The sequence below is a fragment of the Ovis aries genome, chromosome 14 (genome assembly GCF_016772045.2).
Source record: "Ovis aries strain OAR_USU_Benz2616 breed Rambouillet chromosome 14, ARS-UI_Ramb_v3.0, whole genome shotgun sequence".
Lineage (NCBI taxonomy): Eukaryota > Metazoa > Chordata > Mammalia > Artiodactyla > Bovidae > Ovis > Ovis aries.
In genome coordinates, this window is record NC_056067.1 from 22,682,964 (window position 1) to 22,705,493 (window position 22,530).

Below are 22,530 nucleotides of genomic sequence, written 5' to 3' on the forward strand. Positions count from 1 at the left end.
GCTGTTTAGTTTCATGGAAGAAAAAAATGGAATGACCCCAGAGTGAGAACTCAGGTTTAAATCTGAGGTTGATCACTGAGCAGCTGTGTGACCTTGGACGTGGTCATTTCACTTTTCAGAATAAATTTACTCATCTATAAAATGGGAATGATAATATTTATTTCAGGTTCCTCCTAGCACTGTGGTGGAAATTAAAACAGAAAGTGTATGTGAAAGCACTTTGAAAACTGCCAGAGGAGCTGCCGTGTAAATGGTATCATTATTACCAATTTCTAGAAATTATTGAACACCATATCCTTAGACCATATCGGCAAGTAGACACCTGACAAATGAGAACTCATTACTGTGTCATATCCCATTGTCTCTGGCTGTTTTCATCCTCAGCTGATAGGGTGGGCCTGTGGGCCCTGTTAGCATAAATCCTTGGTAGAGGGCATTTCTCTAAAGGTGGAAAGAATTTCTAGATCCTGTCCCACCGCACCTCTGCGTCCTTCCACATACGCATACCACCAAACATACATCACTCAAAATTCCTAAAGCAAGATACGAGAAACTAGGAAATATATAAGCTCCTCTGTTTTAGGTTTCCCCACTGTTGTCAAGATTCTTTACAGATCCAAATGGCCACAGCCTCAACTCCCAAAATCCTTGTAGAGTAATAACTGTTTATTTACCATGTGTTGAGCACTAGCTGTAGTGGGTCACAGTGCAGAGAATCTTTTTTAATCCTCACAACAAGCATATGGAATACTGTTACTGCTCCCAGTTGAAAGATTGGGAAGTTGGGACTTGATGAGGTTAAGCAACCCTCCTGAGGGTCATATGCTAGCTCCTAAGTGGCACAGATAGGACGAGACTCAGGTCTGCTTGTCTTCAAAGCACATGGTCTGACGGCTATGTTATCAAGTTTCTCCTAAAACACTGTTCTGTTGTTATTGCTAGTTTTGTGTAGAACCTACTATTGGGAGAAGTGGTTACTGAGCACTTAGACGTCTTCAACGTCAAACTAGAGACTGTCAAATGATTCCTTTTTTCACCTAACAGGTATTTCCAACCAACAAATACCTACTGTCTGCTAGGTATTGTGCTGGGGAGGGAGGGGTCTGACACTGTGAATGAATCCTGTCCCTTAATCCTAAAAGAGATTTGGTATAAGGATAATAGATCAATGACAACTTTTTCTCTAAGGTGTGTTGACATGTACTGCATTAGGAAAATCCCTTCAAATTATAATACAAACCCATGAGGATTTTCTTCATCATCTATTAAAAAAAAAGTCACCCTAGGATTTCTTTAATTTCATGCATTCAATCCATGAAACAGTAAAAATTTGCTAGGTTTTTATTAGGAGGCAGTCACTGTGCTAACCAACCTAAAGACAATATTATATCTATGAATCCTTTGTTTACTCACTGCCATTCCAGAAATACCAGAGAACATCTAATGTTAACACATGTTCATTCCTAGTTATGTAACTTGACAGGGAAAGAAGGTAGAAGTGATAAAAGTACATATATCTATAAAGCTTTGTGTGTGTGTCTGTGTGTGTGTATATATATATACACACACACATCTCTCCATATTTCACTATGACCAAGAATTTGAGACTCTTTCCACTTTAAACTTTCACAAAGATGTTTTGAGCTTATAAACAATCCTCTTAATTTGCTCTGTGGGGACTTCCCTGGTTGTCCAGTGGTTAAGAATCCACCTTCCAATGCAGGGGACATGGGTTCAATCCCTAATCAGCGAAATAAGATTGCACATGCTGTCGGGTATCTAAGCCCTCATGCCACAGCTACTGAGCCCACATACACTGCAGTGTGTGTGTAGCAACTAGAGAATTAATGTGCTGCCACAGAGATTCCCTGTACTGCAACTAAGACCAACGCAGCCAAATAAATAAACAAATGATCTTTTTACATTTGCTCTGTGGAAGAAATGTTTATAAACAGTACAATAGCTAAAATTAGGCTGCAAAAAAAAAAAAAGAAAGAAAAAAGAGGTAAAGGGAGAAATGAAAGGCAACACAGGTAAGCCAGAAGCTAAGTAAATTCTTAAATAACTATCAGGGTTTTTAATGAGCTTTTCATGGTTTCTGAGCACCCAGATCAAATCAAGCTTTCATTTGTCTGAATGATGGTTCCACTTTGTACATTAAGCTTATTTTCAGATTTGTGGGGGCCTTCTCTTGGAGAGATGTAAGCTCCCTGAAGAAAATGGCCTGGCTGTATTTCTTTATACCTCCACAGTGAACAAAACAATTCTGGGCACATAACAGGCACTGAATATGTACTTGCTGATTAACAGGTTAAGATTCTTGGAAAGTTAACAGTAGTACATGAAAGACTGCAGAGAACAAAATCAGAGAAATTCCCTAAAAGCCACCATCTTCCCATCCGTTGGAAGCAGTTAGAATATGGTGGTTAAGAAGCCAAGTTCTGTCATTTTCTATTTATGAATTTTTGGGAAAATTACTTAATCTTCTGTGCCTCAGTTTATCTTCACCTATAAAAATGAAAAAAACAAGACTGTCTATATTATAAAGCTGTTATGAGAATAAAATTTAGTTAATATAATAGCATTTTTAACACTAGCTTATGATAAATGTATAATAAATGTTAGCTATCATTATTTGTGATACTTTTCTCTTATTTTTGAGACTGCAGAAGTGATTTAAAATGAGGAAGATGATATAACAGATTGACTTACTTTAAAGATAATAGGAAATTTAGTTCTTTGCCACCACTAAGTTTACCTTAAATAATGAAATTCACAGTTGACTTCAGGTAAAGAATGGCAGACTGCCCATGTGCACCTACTCTCACTCCCTCCCAAGACCACTAAAATGGCAGAAAACAATCTTATTTGTTGGGCTGCACTGGGTCTTAGTTGCCACATGTGGGCTTAGTTACTCCAAGGCATGTGGGATCTTAGTTCCACAACCAGGGATTGAACCCGAGCCCTCTGCATTGCAAGGCGGATTCTTAACCACTGGACCACTAGAGAAGTCCCAGGAAACAATCTTTTAAAGGGGTAAACCCATAGGGATTTGGAGAATAGGAGAGGATATAACAGCAATGAAGTTTCTTCAGTCAGACCCTCACATCTATGGAAACTGGGTTTATACCAGTTCTGACATGGATTGCAGAACAGTGGGGAAGGATGGAGAGTGGTTGGAAGAACACAACAGAGCATCCAAGAGATGTGAAACAATAACAAAAGATCTAACCTATGTATAATTGGCATCCCGGGAAGAAAAAATAAGGAGGAATAATACTCAAGAATATTCCAAAATGAATAACAGATACCAAACAACTCAAAGAACACCCAGCAGAATTAACACTCCCCTCCCCAAGACACGCCCACACCATATGCATATTACATAGAAACTGCTGGAAACCAGAGACAAAGGAGATTATGAAGGCAGCCAGTGGAGAGAAAGACACACAGCGTATAGAGGGATGAAAATTAAAGAGCTAGACTTCTCCAGAAACTGTACAAGGGATGAGGTCTCTGTAGCCGAACAACAGCAAAAACCTGTTAAGTCAGAATGCTATACCCAGCAAAAATGTCTTTCAAAAAGGAACAGGAAATAAAGCCTTTCCTGAATGAAAACCATAAAACAAATACGAGCGAATTCATCGCCAGTAGATCAATGTTATAAGTAATGTTAAAGAAAGATCTTCAGACAGAAGCAGATAAGAGCAGACAGAAATCTGAATCCTCGCAAAGAAATGAAGAGCACTGGAAATGGAATAACGAAAGGTAAACAAAGTCCAAATTTAATTTTTTATTGATTTTAGTTGCTCTGAAAGATAACTACCTAAAGCAAAAAGAGTAATACTGTGTATTTATAGCACATGTAAGAGTAAATATGTGGCAAAACAGAACAAGAGATGAGAGAAGAAATTGGGGATATAGTGTCCTTATGGCAGACATGAAGTGGGATATAATGTGAAGTAGACTGATTAAATAAGATGCAGATGGCAAACCTTAAAGTATTCAATTTTTAAAAAAGAGTTGTACGTGATAATTCAATAGTAGAAATACCACTGAATCACAGAAAATGCTCAATTAATTTAAAAGGAGGCAAAATGAAAGGAAACAAAAGACAAAATGGAAAAATTAGGAAACAGCTGGTTAGATGGTAGATTTTAATTCAATCATATTGATAATCACATTAAATGTAAGTTATACTAATTCAAAGATAGATTGTTATATTACATAAAAAGCAAGATTCAACTGTATGCTGGCTACAAGAATACCACTTTAAATATAAAGACATAAATAGATTAAAAGAATGAAAAAAGATATTCCATGTAGACACTACTCAAAACAAAGCTTAAAGTAGCTTTATTAATATCAAAACAAGATTGGACAAGAAATATTACCAGTGATATAGAGACTTATTACATGATGAAAAAGGATTCAATTCTCCAAGAAGACAGAAACATTAATGACTTTACGCCTATAATTTCAACAACTTAGAACAAGTGGACAAATCCCTCAAAAAGCACATCTTACCAAAATTAGCACAAGAAGAAATAGAAAAAATCAAAGAGCTTTATATCCATTTTCAAAATTGAATTCATAATTAAAAACCTTTCAACAAAGAAAGCCTCAGGTCCAGATGGCTTTGCTCACAAATTCTATCAAAGGTTTAAGGACAAAACTAATACCGTGTTATATAAACTCTTTGAGAAAATAGAAGGAAATGCATTTCAAGTAGTTTAATGAGGCCAACATAACCCTGTTATTAAAACCTGACAAAGACATTACAAGAAAAAAAAATTATAGACCAATATCTTACATGAATAAATATACAAAGTCCTCAATAAAATATTAACAAATCAAATTCAGTGTTATATGAAAAGGACAAATGTTATTAATAAATGGAGCTTATGCCGGGATTAAAGGTTGGTTTTACATTATGAAATCAATAGTTGTAATTCATCACATTAACAGAATCAAAGAGAAGAAAAATCTCAGTTGATGCAAAAACATTTTTGAGAAAATGTCATACTCATTCATGAAAAGAAACTCAGAACACTAGGAAAAGAAAGGAATTTCATCAACTTGATAATGGGCATATATGAAAAAACAACAGTTTATGTCATACTTAATGGTGAAATATTGAATGCTTTTTAGTTCAGGAACAAGATACCCAATGTCTCCACATCTATTCAACAATATACTGGAAACCCTATCTAGCACAACAATGTAAGAAAAAAATAAAACTATAAAAATTAAAAAGAAACAAAAGTCTTTTTTTTTTTTTGCAGTTGACATGATTGTATATAGAAAACACTCTAAGGAATCTACCCCCCCAAAACAACTAGAACTGAAAAGTGAATTTAGTCACAAGAATTAAGGTTAATATACAAAAATTATATCTCAAAAGTTACCAGCAAATTATTAGAAAATGAAATTAAAAAGCAATTCGTTTACCTTTGTAGGAAAGGCATAAAATACTCAAAGATAAACTTAAGAAAATATAGATAAGACTTAAATTCTTAAAACTGCTACATAATGTAGAAAGTTATTAAATAAAAACTTAAACTATATAACATGTTTAGGGATGGGAAAAATCAATACTGCTAAAGTATCAATTCACCCCTAACTGATCTATAAATTCAGTACAGTCCCAATCAAAATTCTATGAGGCTTGTAGTAGAAATTAACAAGTTGATTATATATGTACATGAAAATGCAAAAGCTAAAAAATAGTAAAAATAACCTGAGAAAGAAAAACAAATTTTGAAAACTTGTACTTTTAAATTGTACTGAAAACTACAATAATTAAGATGCTGTTACTTGCATAAGGAAGATAAAAAAGTCAGTGAAGCAGAATAAAGTCCTGAAATACACACACACACACACATCCTATGTGGAAAGGAAAGTTTTCCCAACAAATGATGCTAGAACAATTGTATACGCATATTTAAAAAAGAAAGAACCTTGACCTCTACATCACACCATACACAAAAATTATATTTAGATAGGAAAGGAATCCTTCATGTAAAATCTGAAACTAGAAAGCTTCAATGTTTTCCTAAAAGAAAACATAGAAGAATATTTGCATGATCTCGTGGTTGGCAAAGAGCTCTTTGATAAGATACAAAAAGCACAAATCATAAAAAAAACATAAGATGGACATAACCAAAATTTAAAATTTCTCCTCATCAAGTAATACCATTGAGAATATGAAAAGAGAAAATACAGGCTGGGAGAGAGATTTGCAAAGTCAATTTCTGACAAAGAGCTTGTTATCTAGAATGTATAAAACTTCCATGAGTCGATAATAAAAACATCCCCAAAGTGGAAACAAATGAGCGTCAATAAAGAAAATTGATAAACGGTAGTATTTTCATACAATGGAACACTACTTGGTAGTTAAAAGGAATAAATTTCTGCATGAATCTCAAATATATCATTTTGAGCAAAAGAAGTCAGGGCCAAAAGAGTACATAATATCTAATGCCTTACAGAGAGTTCCAGAGCAGGTAGGTCTAATCTACAGTGAAAGAAATAAGGGTGATTGCTTTACAGATCTAAAAAGGGTGATTGCAAACATCTATAGGGGAACTTCTGGGGGTCTTGCAAATGCTCTGCAGTTTGGTGTACAGTTACATCAGTATATTCTTTCATTAAAATATATATGGTGATGTACAGGAAGGCCTGATGTGCTGCAGTCCATGGGGTCACAAAGAGTTGGGCACGACTGAGCGACTGAACTGAACTGAAAATATATTGAATGGTACATTGAAAATCTGTGCATTCATTGTATATAAATTTTACCTTGGTTTTTTAAAAGAGTAATTAAAGAAAATCCATCTTCATGGTAAAGGGAAGAAGCAAGTCACATTTATGTAGCATCCCAAAACTGGTAAAGCAAAACAACCTATTTCTCCCTGTGACATTATTTTCTAAATAATCTGCTGTAAGAATTGAAAGTGGTTGCCTCTGGTGGGCAGGGTGGGGGGCTGGGGAGAAGGCTTAATTTTTTTTTAACTTTTTAATCACAAAACCAGGAACTACTTGACCCTTCAAAAATCTGTATATATATATATATAACTTCAGTAAAAATAGAGAACAACAACAACAAAAAAATCATACCCATTTGCAAGTTGGTGATATTAGCTTCCATAGAGAATTACTGACATTCGTTTTCAAGAGGAAATTATTTCTGATGGGTGAATCTGGCAGAACTTCAGGCTGTTAAGACCAGGAGACTTGAGTGAGTCCATTTGCTGCTGGTGTTCATGTGGGCCACCTTGTTACCAGTCAAGCAGAAAAGACAGCAGGGAACTCAACACATCCAGGGTGATAATACACTGGAAAGGGGGGCATTAAATTAGAGGAAGTGAGCAGAACTGTGACAGAAACCCAGTCTGTACTCCCTAATTACAGAGCCCCACTTTCACCGAAATGACACCAATGTTAAGTCAAATTAAATATTGTCTAATTAACCAGCATATACAAGAATTCAAGCCCAGTGACTAGGTAGGATTCAGCCCAATCAAGGAAACATGAGTACTTGTAAATCTCAGTCACTCCCCCCACCCCACCCCCATCTGCCATCTCCACCAACTGCTACAAGATTTGTCCATTTTGTTTTCACGCATCTCCACTTTTCAGGGCTCTGCTTGTAATATTTACAGAAAAAGGCAATGCTGGTAAACAGTTTCACACAATGAGGTGTGAGAGTTGATAGGGTCCTATTCAAGCTCTGAACTCTCCTGATGAGCTGCCAAAAGTTGTTATGAATGGCCCGGCTGACAGGGTGATGACTGATAAAGGAAAAAACAAACAGCTCTGGTAATTCATGAAAACACACAGCGCTGAGACAACTCAAAGTGGCGAGTGACAGTTAAGATAATGGAATTTTGGAAGCTTTTCTTAAAGGGATCCTCAGGATACAATTATTCTGTTAATAGATTCTTCCTTAATGTAGCTGGATCTTCAAATTTTTTTCCACTGAAAGATATTTATTATGATCGCTGGCAGAGAGGTGCTGGTCTGGGCTTTTATACTATGATCAGTTTTTCATATAATTTCCTCTTTCCAGAGCAGGATGAATTTTAGCTGAAGCCTGTGCCTGCCACTTAAAGAAATAAAATATCCTATTTCCATTTCTATTACGAGAAACATTTCAAAGCATTCTTCCCTCATTTCTTTCATTTATAAACCATTTGCCACAAACCTTTGATTAGAAAATAAATATTGGTTTACACACTCAACTGCTAATATTTTAAAAGACAACAATTTAAATGTGGTTGAAGTCAATTTCCAATTCACATAGCCTATTTGGGGTTCATTTCCTTAAATCAGGCGTGACCAAGCAAGAAAGTATCAATTTGTCACTGTTTTGCCTTTGTACCCAATGTTTTTTCATGAAGCGCATTGTGGTTTCTGTAACAATGGCCTATTTCTCAATTAATGTTTTAGAAAGCAGGAATATAAAGATATATATAAAGCATGTGTATATGTACATAGGATACTGCAACGAGTAAGGGCAATGTGTTCACAAAAGTTGTATTTTAGAGCCCAGCTACTGAGAGGTCTGGGAACAAGCAGCTTGTTAAAAATGCTGAATCTCAGTCCAGCCCAAACCGCTGTCCCCCTGCCCCCACAGAACCACATAATTTGCATTTAAACAAGATCCCCAAGTGATTCACATGCACATAAGGTTTTGGGGGTCTCTCTAATTTAGATGACTGAGTTTTTTACCTTAATAGTTGAGCTTCCCTGATAGCTGAGTCGGTAAAGAATCAGTCTGCAATCAGGAGACCCTCGGTTTGATTCCTGGGTTGAGAAGATCCCCTGGAGAAGAGAAAGGCTACTCACTCCAGTATCCTGGCCTAGAGAGTTCCATGGACTGTTTAGTCTGTGGAGTCACAAAGAATCAGATGCCATTTTCACTTTTCACCTTAATAGTTTAAGTTTTAGAGGGGAGAAAGCTTATAGACAAGAGGATCCATATATTCCAAAAAGTTTAAAACTATATCATGAATTCTTTAAAGCTGACTCCAAATCATTTAATAACTTCATTCAAAGCTCTTACTTTCTTTTCCTCCCCTTGAAGAAGTCTTAGAGCATCCTTGAACTCACCAAGCCTTCTAAGGGAGATTCATCCTTTTCATGAATCATGTTCCTTTACCCCAAACATTGATAGAGTTGTCCAGCACATTCCTGAAGGACAGGCATGGTGGAAGGGTAGAGCCTGGATATTAAAAATCCAGAACCTATTGTTAGATTTAAAAAATTGAATCACTGTAGTGAACCATATTACTTTCATAACTAATAAAAACATTTTAAAAAATCATATTTTGATTGTAATGTTGACTGTTCTGCTAATACAAGATAGAGTTGAGTATTTTACAGGAGAGATGACAGAATCCTTGGAAAGGCCTAGACAATAGAAGTGGCTTTCACTCACCTGCTAAAGTCTGGACTCATATTCCTTTCATTTTGTAGCTGATGGTATTTGTGGCATCTTCTTTAGACTTGGAGGGATCTTGAGATGTGGTCCAACTCAACAAATTTCCTGGGTGTTGAGAAATTTAAAAACATGTAAACATTTAGGATGGACTGAAATACTGTAAACAAAGACAAAGGGTAAACTGGAGGAAATATTTGCCTTAAGGGCTCACTTCCTCAATTGAAAAGGGGTCTATATAATTCAGGTGGAGAAAGATATACCCGTGGAAAAGTGGACGAAGGATATGAATAGGCAGTTCACACTCAGAAGTGAAAAATACAAACAGGGAACAAATGCATGAAATGGTGCTCAATGATATTGATAGGTAAAGACAAATCAAAGCAACTGTGGGAGAATGGATCTTACCTATCGTGTTGGCAAAAATGAAAATACTTGATAACATCAAAGAGGTGCATTCATCCACTGTAGATGAGACTGTATTGGTCTGACTGTTTATAAGGGCGCTTTGGTGGTATTGATCCAAATTGTGAATACATATAAATTCTAATCCAGCTACTCTACTGCCAGGAATTTAATCTAGAAGAAGAATCCTTGCAAAAGTACCTTAGGTGAGACAGATGAGGCCCTGCAGCACAGCATGACTTGCGGCATTAGATGTCTGGTAGCATCTACAAGGAGCATCACTCCAGAGGGCTGGCACCCGTGGCAGTGCGACCCAGCAGAAGAAGACTATAGTAGCCACATGGTGGAGTGACTGCAGAGCCGTTTTGCAACGGGATTACCTGGAAGTTGGCTTGCAGGAAGTCTTGATCATCTCTTATGGTCTTTCTGAACTCCCCAGAAAATTGGTGCTGCAACGGCTCAGCGTGTCACCTGGCTCCAAGGAAACCACCCAGGTATGTCCAATGTGTGTTAAAAGCAGGTGCTGTTGATCTGATTCTCAGAGCTGTGTCACACTGATGACACACAGCCAATGAGTTAAATCCCTTTTGACACGTTAGACCAGCCTCTGACATGTTACTGATGTAAAATGACATAATGTGTTGAAAATGGTAATATTTAAAACTATGATAATATATAGATCCAAATAACCAGCAAGTAATATCACTTTCAAATATTAGAATGGAATGATAGTAATCACTTGGTCCCATTCTGAAAATGCATCTTTCTCGGAATGACGATAATCACATAATAATAGCAACTAACATCTACTTAATCCCTGCTATTTACAGACATATGTTATGCGGATTATCTCACATCCTCTTCACAACAGCCCTCTCAGGTAGGTATGATTAATAACCCTATTTTGTAAACTAGAAAACCAAAGGCCAGAGAAGTGAAGTAACCTGCCAGAGGTCACACAGCTGCTAAGTGGCAGAAGCTCCTTTAGCAACATGGCTACATACGCCTTCTTTTAAAGGAATCCAGAAATTTCAATGGGCCTTTTCAAACCCACTTCAAAACCTAGATGATATCTCTGACACACACACTGAAAAAGAAATACAGGGCATGTAAATGGTATGCTTGGCTTGCTACATGGAAGTTATCAGGCCAGTGACTCAGCTTTTATGAACCACTGTTTCTTTATCTCTACAATGGAGATAATGACAGTACCTTTATTACAAAAATTGTGGTGAGAATTCAACACTGTTAGGAGCTGAATGTGTCTCCCTTTCCCTCATTCCAAATGTATATATTGAAGCCCTAATCTCTAGGAACGGTTTGGAGATAGAGCCTTTAAAGAAGTGATTAAGTTCTAAAATGAGGCCATTTAGGGGGGCCCCCTAGTTAATCCATTCTATCTAACGAGGGTCCTTATAAGGAGAGGAGATGAGGGAAAGAGTCACACGGATGCTTACACAGAGGACAGGCCACGTGAGGACACAGCAAGAAGGTGGCCATCTGCAGGCCCAGGAGAAACCAGACTCACCAACACCTTGATCTTAGACTCCCAGTCTTCAGAAGTATGAAAAAATAAATTCCTATTCTTGAAGCTACTCAATGTGGTATTTTGTTATAGCAGCCCTGAAAAATATTTCAAATATATTTAGAATAACTACCATAATATCCAGCTCAGTAAATGGTTTTAGTATTAGTTCGGTTGTGAATGCACACACACACACAGACACTGTCACACACACACTCACAGCCTTTGTTTTGACTTAAGGGGCATGTATCCTAAGGTACATAATCTGAAAAATGCCTCTGGTCCAAACAATAGACTTTTCATGAGACGTTTAATGAAAAGACTAAGGATTTCCCTGGTGGTCCAGTGGTTAAGAATCTGCCTGCCAATGCAGGGGACACAGGTTCAATCCCTGGTCCCAGAAGATTCCGCATGCCATGGGGCAACTAAGCCTGCGCGTGGCGAATACTGAAGCCTGTGTGCCCTAGAGCCCATGCTTCCCAAAAAGAGAAGCCCCTGCAATTAGAAGGCCACGCACTGCACCTAGAGAGTAGACCCCACTCACCACAGTTAGGGAAAGCCTGCGCACAGTAGCAAAGACCCAGCACAGACAAAAATAAATGAAATCATAAAAAGAGAAATGGTTTAAAAATTCAAAGACTGAATATAGTTCACTTTTCAAACTAATAAAGTCTAGTTAACACTGATTAAAAGTCAGTTATAATATGGCATCCTATTATGATGTTAAAACTGTATGTGACTTGGAAATTTCCTTTATTTTTGCCTGGTAGCTACACGAAGAGTACTTAAGTCTAGGCTGAAAACTGATGCCATTTGGAGAGTAATACACAAAAGTCATGTCAGAAGGAGAGTGAGAATATCCCAACATAAACCAGTGTAGACTCCCAGAAAACATAGAATTCTGACATTTCCTTGAATGAAGCTACCTAGATCAGAGCTGATCTATAAATGTGTCCTGAAGCACCAGTTCCAATCACTTGCCTTCAACTTGTCTTAAGGAAGGTTCTAACAACACATCTGGGCTCGGGGAAGAGTGCCGGGTGGATTAGGAATGGCTGTTTGAACAAGGGGAGAAAGAGTTACTATTCTGGATCTGGAAATTAGATGATGGATCCTTCTGACTCCTTAAGTTTACGGCCTATCAGATCCAGGCTATTATGCATATTGAACGCATCTCAATTCTGTAAGTCAGCAGTTCTGAATTCACTAAAAAGTAAATGTTTTCCTTTATACATCTATTTCTTGAGACATTTAAGCTTTGTTACTTAAGAACACAAGGAGAACACTGCCTCGGGCCAACAAAGACCATCAACCTAATCACTGTGCAGGTTTCTCAAGCCGACAAATCCATACAATCAGAAGAGGAAGAGAGTTTTTCCTCCAGAAGTCACCATGGTAGCCTTTGAGGCTGCCGCCAACAAATAGGCATGCGGTTCACACATTTGCATCAATCTCTAGCTAGTTACTGTTTAAGTTAACTCCTGGTGATTGCATGTTATCATGGAGGAGGCCAGGTCGTGGGATGTGTCACCCACTGAACTGTCCCCTGGAATGTGAGAGGGGACATATCGGCCCCACGCCTGAACTTCACTTGTTTCTACACAGAGGACCGAAGCTCCCACTGTAAGCGTGAGTCAAGGCTGATACAGTAGCCAGCCAACCCCGTCTCCTCAATGGAGAAAGTTATTCCTAATGATTAACAATTAGCATTTGCATCCAAAGCACCAAGCCCAGCTGTCTAAAGTAAGGTGCTAAGAGGTCTAAGAATCTGGGTTTCAGCCCCAAATGGGCCAATTAGCTTCACACAGAGAAACCTCCAGCTCCACTCCAACTACAGTCTGACCTGTGAGTTAGGGGGAGGAAAGAGACCGAAGACCAGAGGGACAGGGAGACTGACTATAGTCAGGTTCAGCACCAAAGGGCAGGTGCTGCTGAGAGAACCTCGCCCCCTTTCTCCCCAAGATCATCACAACAGATGTGTAGTTCACACTCAATACGTATCACTGCAGAAGGATAAGAGAAGATGCTTGATGTTCTAAGTTAGTCATTGCATCCCAAACATGTGATGCCTATGGCATCTCACACAATTCCTTATGCACAGGGATGTGCAATAAGTATCTGTTGACTGGCTACATTTCAAAATAAAAATCAGCCTTTTACCTTCATTTGATAGAACAAAGTATGCTCACATCTCTATTAAATCTGTTGAAGGAAGCTGGCTCATGAAGCAACTTATTGTACTGTGTTAAGGATTCTGCCCAAAGTTTGTAAATTAAAAAAGAATTATTACATTACTTTAAAATTTCACTCAAAATATGAAGTAGAACAAAATAAGAATTATGTTGGTTTATCTTCAATGGTGAAAACAATCTAGAAGACTTTAAAGGCTTTTTCAAATTTAAGAAATGCCAACAGGCAAAAATAAATTTTTTTCAAAAATTCTGCAGGCAGACTGCTGTTAAGATGATGCCATAATTTGGAAACTCATTGTGCTTAATCCCGATAGTAAATTAGTTAATAACTTTTTTAAAGAATCATACTTTTCAGAGAGAAAGAGAGCTATTTTTTTCATGACAATCTGTTGGTAGCTAAATTGTCAGAAGTCACTATAAAGTAAAACATCAACAAACTAAAAAAGAGATGACTCCAGTCAGGGGGTGTCCAGCTTATATTTATTCTGGCTTCATTTATACGCTCCAGCTATGCACAGTGACAGTTTGTAAATGACACATTTCTTATGCCATTCTGGAAGCAGTGCCTCCTTAGGCTGGCTTCACTTGCCACCAGTAGAACTGCCATACTGTGGAAAACATTCTAAATGACTGCTTTTTTCCTGAGAGATGCAAAAACATGAGCTTTCATGGATAGCAAGGGATCCCTTAACTGATTCAGTATACTTCGCACATCTGTGATAGGAACCTTCCCAATTGAAGATTTAGTTATGCTTTTTAGAAAAAAAAAATAAATAAAAAGTTGCTTCTAAAAGAATGCAATCTCTCCTTCAAATATCTGGGTTTCTAGCACCTTATCTGAAGAAACCCCTGTAAATCCTCTGCCCTTTCATTGTCTCCTGAGAGGCTTTAATAACCAGGAAGCACAAAGATGGAACTTGAATTCAGGCAGCATAAGTGGTAACCTTCTCCCCCACTCCCTGTTCTCTACAATCCTGTGGAATGCTTTTTGAAGTCAGAAGGAGCTCCCTAGGAGGTGAGGGCTGACTTTGGCTGCCAGCAAACAGAAATGTTCAGCTACTTAACACGGGGCCACATGTGGCAGCTACAAAAACACCATCAGAATGTGAAACCTACTTGCTTCAGTGGTAATCCCCTTACCCTCAAATCTTTGCAAACCTAGGAAACCCTGGGAGTAGGTAAACTTGGGGAGGAAGAGTAGAGAGAAATAGCCTGTGATTTTAGTCCAAAATTTGTACTGTTGGGTGAATCTTGGAACATATCCTGCTGTGCCTTTTTTTGCACATTGCCCTTTGAGTCTGCAGTCTTGGGCTGCGAGAGTGTTGTGTTTAACATAAAGCCTGAGGTGGCACAAGGGTTTTGGAAAACTGACTAATAGGTGTTTTATGTTAATTATAAGTCAGAAGAAAGGCGATGTCAGAGTAGGTTCCCAAGGTGCCCTTCTCAGGCTAAGCACTGTATTTACTTAAGTTACATCAGACTATAGCTTCCTTTACCCTGTAGACAGACGGCTATGTGCACTTGCCCAAAACGATCTGGGGCCCACTTTTGTGCCCTTCTGTAGGTGCCTTGGTGAGCTACAGAGTCTGGTCCTGCTATTTCCTATGAGGCATCAGTGCTAAATGCAGTGCTCACCCTGCAAATGATGGGTGACCGGAAGTGTCAGGCATACGTTTTCTCCTCAGTGCCAACAGGAGCTGGACCAAATAGATGACCTTTGTGATCTTTTCTTCCTCTAAGAAGATCACATTCACCAAATGTGATCTTTTCTTCCTCTAAGATGTCATGACTCCAGCCAGTGATTCTGTGATGCTTAAGTGTAGAGGGAGGAAAACATCACAGAAACTGGTAGAACACGATGACACCAACTGAAGGAGCTTTGGAATCAGACAAAGCCAGGTCCAAGTCCCACTTCTCTCATTCATGAATCCCATGGACTGGAGCAAGCAATTCATCTTCCCTGAGTCACAGTTTCTTCATTTATACCAACAGGAATAACAGAGATAATTTACCCCCTGGTGGGAATTAAATGAGATCTTATATAAGGAAATGGCAACCCACTCCAGTATTCTTGCCTGGGAAATCCCAGGGACAAAGGAGCCTGGCGGGCTGCAGTCCATGGGGTCACAAAAGAGTCGGACATGACTTAGTGACCAAACGACATCAAAATGTTGCACATGCAGTATGGTGCCCAGCACGTAGGAAGGGCTCAATAAATGTGAGCTCTCATTATTAACATGATGAATCAACTCCCAACCCCAGATCACTGATCTACACACTCTTCTCCAAAAAGGACAGGGCTTAAGTCATCACAGCTGGAACACAGATGTGAGGGAATGAGGAGCAGACATAATCTTCCTCTCCGCATGGATCCAGCTTCACTCCTTCGTAAAGCAGTATGTGGTCCCAGATCTGGCACTTGAAAGGCAACATGGGTGCCTCTGATAGCAGCTTCCTCCAGGCCAGGCAGAAGGAAAACGGTGTACTTCCTGCAGTCTAGAACAACCTATCTCTGCTGTGTTTATTTACTCAGCAAATATGTATCATGCAGGTGCCAGGATTTGCGTTAAGAGTGATAAAAGATAGAGCTTTCAGCCTAGAGAGGCCAAAAGACAATACAAGAGGGAGAAAATGGAGAAACCCCCAAGAGGGGTCTCTGATGAGGTGACAGTAAAGCTGAGACCTGAAGGAGAGATAAGGGTTCCATTCCAGGCAAAGAGGATGCAAGTATGTAAGGAGAAAAGAAGGAAGACATGACTGCACGAAAGATATCAAAATCATCTTCAAAGACATCAAAACAATTTCGAAAGCAGAGAGTGTGGAGAAGTGATAAGCTGGCTTTAAAGAGGAAAGGAAACTAGAATCTAAATTCTGCAAAGGGGAGTAAAACTGCGAATGAAGCCGATGGCACCTAAAGGCTCAGGAATGGGAAGAAACAGGTATGGTGGAGTGTGGGGGCTGAGGGTTAAGGTGGAGATAGGCTCAAATTCTGTGCACAGCAGTAAGACTCCCAGATCTTCTCTCCTCTCCTATGTATCCTGGCAACGGTCAGGGGCAGGAGACATTAAATTAAAGGGTCCAGCCTCAGAGATTCCATGCAGAGAGAAGAGCTGTTCAAGACACGGGGCTTAAAAAAGCCACATACTTTTTAAAGCATACTCCCTAGGGCCTTCCTCCTCCTTGCTTCCAGAAAGTTTGAAAATGTCAGTCGTTCAGTTGTGTCCGACTCTCAGTGACCCCATGGACTGTGACCTGCCAGGCTCCTCTGTCTGTGGAATTCTTCAGGCAAGAATACTGGAGTGGGTAGCCATTCCCTTCTCCAGGGGATCCTCTTGACCCAGAGAGTGAAGCCCAGTCTCCTATATCTCCTGTACTGCAGGCAGATTCTTTACCCACTGAGCCATCAGGGAAGCCCAAGTCAGCCACCAAATCAGACCTCCCAAAGAGGAGATTGGTAGGTTCACCTCTCAAGACCTGAGTCTAAAGAAACAGAGACTTTCAAGAAGTTCAAGTGTTCCTCAGAGTCAAGAATGGCTTGCCCCTTGATCCTCCAATTCATTCACCAAAAAGCTTCACAAAGGTACACACAGCTTCCCATCAGCTTTTGAGTACCTTTCTCTTAAATATTACAGTTAATGACCACAAAGACATTTGAGGAGATCCTCCAACAGAAAGAAAAAGACCTACACATATCAAAAAATGGGATCTGGAGGAAGCTGAGACCATGTGGAGCACCAAAGGAAACAGTGCTGAAAATCAAGTTATTAACAACCTCAGAAAAATAAGAGAAGATAGTGTATCAATGAGACAAGAATATGCAGTTATAGAATAAGAGCAATCAGGGTATAAGATAGAGCTCTTAGAAAAGTGTTACACCTCCAGTAAAGACGTTTTCACATGAAAATATTTTACTTCCTTCCATACTACTGTAAAAAGCTGTGAAAGGATGTGCTCCATGAAAATGAGAACGAAGAAGACATACAGCAAGAAAACACAGGCTCTAACACAGGACAGCAGAAATATAAGTTTCAGGACGACAACCAGGTGGCAAAGCAAGAAAGCAATCAATGCAAACTGGAGAAGGAGGGAAAGAAAATTTCCAGAGAGAGTTCCCTAGAAAAGAAAAACCAAATAACCAAAAGAGAATTGATAAATTATTATCTGGTAGATCTAACTGTTTAGAAACTGCTGATAGTGAATAATGGATGGAGCAAATGGAAATTAATCAAATATGGAAACAAGTCCATTATTAGCATCAAGGGAAAAAAGTGTAAATGATTAGGGAAGTTTAGTTATGCTATTTTGCCCAGCAGTAAAAAAGCAAATTTAACCAAAAATTATATTGGGAGAATAAAGTTTTAGAGCAATAGGAATGGTAAACTAACAAAACCATATATTCATATGTCATGAGTGGAAGTCAATAAAGCACTCCTTTAACTGATAAGCAAAGCAGAAATCATATGACTTAGAAATGTGAAGGCAAATAATGGAAGAAACAGCTAGAGATTTTTCAAGGGTTATCTCTGAGGAGTAGAATGAAGTGAAGAAGGGCAAGGTGAAGACCTCCTGTTTTTCTTTTAGTGTTAGTTCACTGTTAACTAATTCATCATTGTCACCCTGATGAAAATAAGAATTAAGAAGACCGGAATAGATTAATAGAAATTCCAGAGCAAATCACACTGTAAACAGGTATAGGAATAACTACTATGGAAATGAAGTCGTCCCTCTCAATGGAGCAGACTCAGAGATGACAGGTTTGAAAGACCCAGAGTGAGTGATGGGCAGTCTCTCAATATCACTGAGAGGCCCACCTGGAGAACAACAGATTCTGTTAGCAGGACAAGGACTCCAGGGAGGCAGGTGAGGCCTTAGAGTGCAAAATTCAGGAAAACACACACTCTCAGCATCCTGCGAGGTCTGCCTGACTTTGAAGTCACTGACCGTGATCACCTCAATTTTGCACCCCCTGGGTCTCCCTTGGCCTACTCTAGTGCCAGCCTTTCCCCACACTCACTCACCCTCACTCACAGGTACAGTGGGTTACAGCAGCAGTGTGTGCTACTGAGAATTGCTCATCAAATGGAGGGAGAAGTGTGCCGAGGGAAGGCTCACTGTTGAGGTCTGGAGCTGAGGGAGAAGCAAGAAAAATGAGAAATAACTCCAGACTCTCAAAAAATAAAATAAAAAATCACAAGAAGCACCACACTGGGGAAAAGATTTCCTTTAGTAATCTAAGGGAACAAAGACAGAAATTTTATATCAATTAAATACACAATCCACCATGAAGATACAGTACAAACAAATCTTTATGAAACAACACAGCCTCAAAATATATAAACACATTATTGGAGATACAGGAGAAGCTTTAAAACTACAAGCTCTAGGCCACTGACAGGTTAAGATATGTGGAAAATAAGAATGTAGAGTATTTGAAAGGCATAATTAACAAAGTTGATTTAATAAGTAAACTTAAAGATACTTTTCCTATAGAGAGAAGGCATTTTTCTTTAAATATGCAGAATGTTTACAAAAGTTAACTACAAAGGAAATCTCAACATATGACCCAAAGGGCAAATGATACAGGCTTTATTCTCAAGCTATTATGAAAAAAAAGTAACCTAAAATAAACAGTATATGGATAGCTCTCTCTTCTTTACCTATGCCCCCCCCCAAAATACTGCTATAACCATTTATTTTTTAATGCTATTTTCAAAACAAATCTTTGGTTAAAAAATAATAAAAGTGTAAAATTATAGGCTATTCAGTTAAGAAAGACAATGAAAGCAATATATGTATAAACTACTGGACACAGTCAAAGCAAAACCCAAAGGAAAATTTATAGCCTAAAAGTATGTATTAAAAACAAAGAGAGAGGAAAAAATAAACACACTCTACATTCAGCCAAAAGACCCAGGAAAAAGTCAATCATATAAACTAAAACAAGTAAAAGGAAGAATTAAGATGAAAGAAAAACAAGTGAAAAAGAGCATATCAATAATATCAAAATTTTTATATACATAGACCAATAAAGTAAAACTGTTGTCTGACAAAGATGAAAAGTGGAGAAAGCAAAGTAAACTACATTTGGATTAAGAAAGTGTACATAGTTAGAAATATGGGGAAGATGTTTTAGGTGAAAATACTATGTATAATAGAACTTCACAATGATAAATTTAAAATCTAATGAAATAGATCATTTTAAGAATTTTTAAGCTATCTAGAAAAAAAACAAGTATTTACCCCCTCTCCTTTTCTCTAAAACCAAAACAAAGCACATATTCATTCATTCAACAGCTATTTATGAGGTGTTATTCTGAGATATCATAAGGAGTGAGGATTAGAAAGATTCATCCCTTCCCCTAAATTGTGCTATAAATTCAATCTATTCCCAACTGAAATCCCAAAGGAATTTCTAAATGAAATTTTACACTGACACAAATGTTTATCTGAAAAAGCAAATGTATGTCATTAAAGTATCTTTAAAATTTTTACGTATGTATAATTTTGTATTATATATAGATATTTATAATATAAATTATTTTTATAATATGAGAGTGTTTGATAGAGATTATTTTTTAATTATAAGATTTTAAACTCACTTTTGTGTTATAATGGTAAAAAGTGTGATGCTGTAGGATTGGACAAGTGAAATATTCCAGAGAATTGGCAATCCAGAGACATATATAGGCAGACTATAGTATTAAACAGAGGTTATCTTTCAAACCATAGAGAAAAAAATGGACAGCTTACAAAAGGAACCTGTGGGTGTTACTAGAAGTAAAAGGTTTGATCTTTATCTCACACTGCACACCCAAATAAATCCCACTTGAGTGGAAGATCAAAACTGTTAAAAAATTAAAAGTAGTAGAAGAAAACATAAGGAAAACATAGTTGTAATCTTGTAGGTGGTGAAAAACTTCCTTATACCTCAATCCATAAAGCAAAACTTGTAATATTAAAATAAACCAAGGTAAAAATATAAGCAATCGGCTTAGAAAAAATATTTGACGAAGTATAACTAAGAGCCAACAGCCATTAACAATTAAGATCTGTTGTAATTTGCTAAGAAGACACCACTAGAGAAAAATGAGCAAAGACAGAAACAGCCCAATTCTCAGAAGAAGAAATGTAATGGCAATAAACATATGAAACCACATTCAAACTCACTACTAAGTAGAGGTAAATTAGAAGGAAAAACAAAGCATTTCTGAAGGAAAAACAAAGCATTTCTGCAGGCACACTGGTTCGGTTAAGAACTCAGACTGGTGTGCCAGACCTCCTGGGTTTGACCCCAGGCTCTGCTATTACTTGCCTGTGGCCTTTGGCAAGCAACTTAACCTCTCTTGTGCCTCAGCTTTCCTATATGTAAGATGGAGATTACAATACATCTTAGCTTTTTATTGTAATGATGCAACGGCATAATATATGTAAAGAGCTTTGAATAGTGCCTGGCACAGAGTAATCATGCAATAAATGCTAGTTCAGTATCGTTTTATGACATCTGCTCAAAGATGTACACACATCTGCTGCAGACACACACACGCATACACTCAGGCACACTCGGAAGTTCACTGCCACGCTATCTGCCATAGTGAAAAACGAGAGGTCACTTCAAATTACATCAACAGGCAATAGCTAAGCGAATCTTATGCCTCTAAAATATGGAATGGCAATTAGCTAGGAAAAAGAATAAGGAAGATTTGGGCACCATTATAGGAAAGTATCCGTGATGATTAAGTGGGGGAAAAAAGTATGTTCTTTAAATAAATACGCTATACGTAATTTGTATAAATAACATCTGTTTGTGCACATGTATAATATTATGGAAAATATTATGGATGCTTGATACGTTATCAAACTGTTAGCAAAGGTGATCACCAGTGAGAGAGGGAAGACTAGGGGAGAGGGTGAAAGGGAGAGTTTATCAAATATATATCTACATTTTTCTTTTCTCTCTCTTTAAAAAAAAAAATAACCTTTACATCTAAACATTACAAAAAGTAAATAGAAATCATGATCAGTTAGAATAAATTCTTGAAAACAACTGTCTCAGACAATGGTAAGCAAAAGAAGATGGTGAAACCAAAATTCTTGCAACTTTTTCTTTTTTTTTTTTTTTCAAGAAAAGACAGAATGTGATTGGCAAAGGAATTAGGCGAGTTGTGCTTCAAAGAATGTCAGTTTAGCTATGGTTTTTCAAATACTTTGAACATGGGCTAAACATGTCAAAGTCATACATCTTTCATGGACAGGGATTCTATAATAAATAGTCTCCATTAATTGTTTCCATTGTCCATAATATTTTGTAAGTTTTACATCCCCAGGAAAATAATGTTTGCCAAATTCAAACCAGGGACCTTCAGTATTACTTAGATGACATAAACAAATTAAAATGAGACCGACCTAAGCCAGTTGTGTTTATCAACCTGATCCCCTCTGAAAAGGAGAAATGAAGTCAAATACCCTTTAATACTATTTATTAGTGGAGTAATATAATACATTTTGACAAGTTGAACGGTTGTAACAGGCGGCCGCTGAAGTCTCTACAGGGCCTGTTTAGAATGAAAACAGGAGTGAGAGACAGCTCTATAACTGGGTTTCAAGAACAGCTCAGCCATCAACTATATCCTAACCAAGTACTTTTATCCAGTTAATTTACGGAGGGAATCCCTTAGGGTCTCTAGCCGTCTACCACTGTAGCTCATTAGAGTCTAATATCCAACTTTTCTCATTGTAACACTGAAAGCATTTATGCTTAAAATGTAATTAAACTTAAAACAAACAAGATCTTTATTCCCTGACAGTCCTGCTATTTTTAAACTGACAAAGGCATGAACTTATATAGGATTATTTAGAAAGCACTATACATTTCAGCCACTTACAGCCAAGACATTTGCCCAACTGTTCATCCTGCATGCAATTAGAAATCTAAATAGTTGGGTAACGGGTTTCTATTGGGAATTAAA

The 22,530-nt window shown here is 37.8% G+C and overlaps 1 long non-coding RNA gene across 14 annotated transcripts in view; it reads right to left on the reverse strand.

Moving 5' to 3' along the window:
• The window catches only part of LOC106991591 (uncharacterized), a 60,963-nt gene that overhangs the window by 13,136 nt on the left and 25,297 nt on the right, over positions 1–22,530 (reverse strand). For 6 of the 14 annotated variants that reach the window (XR_009596166.1, XR_009596171.1, XR_009596169.1 and 3 more), the window contains 4 exons: positions 9,443–11,470; positions 9,115–9,226; positions 8,734–8,826; positions 7,120–7,337 (listed from right to left, as the gene is read on the reverse strand). This is a non-coding gene — a long non-coding RNA (uncharacterized LOC106991591). Of the gene's footprint in view, positions 1–7,119; positions 7,338–8,733; positions 8,891–9,114; positions 9,249–9,442; positions 11,471–22,530 lie in introns of all 14 variants that reach the window. The other 8 variants (XR_009596168.1, XR_009596173.1, XR_009596170.1 and 5 more) reach the window with 4 other exon arrangements.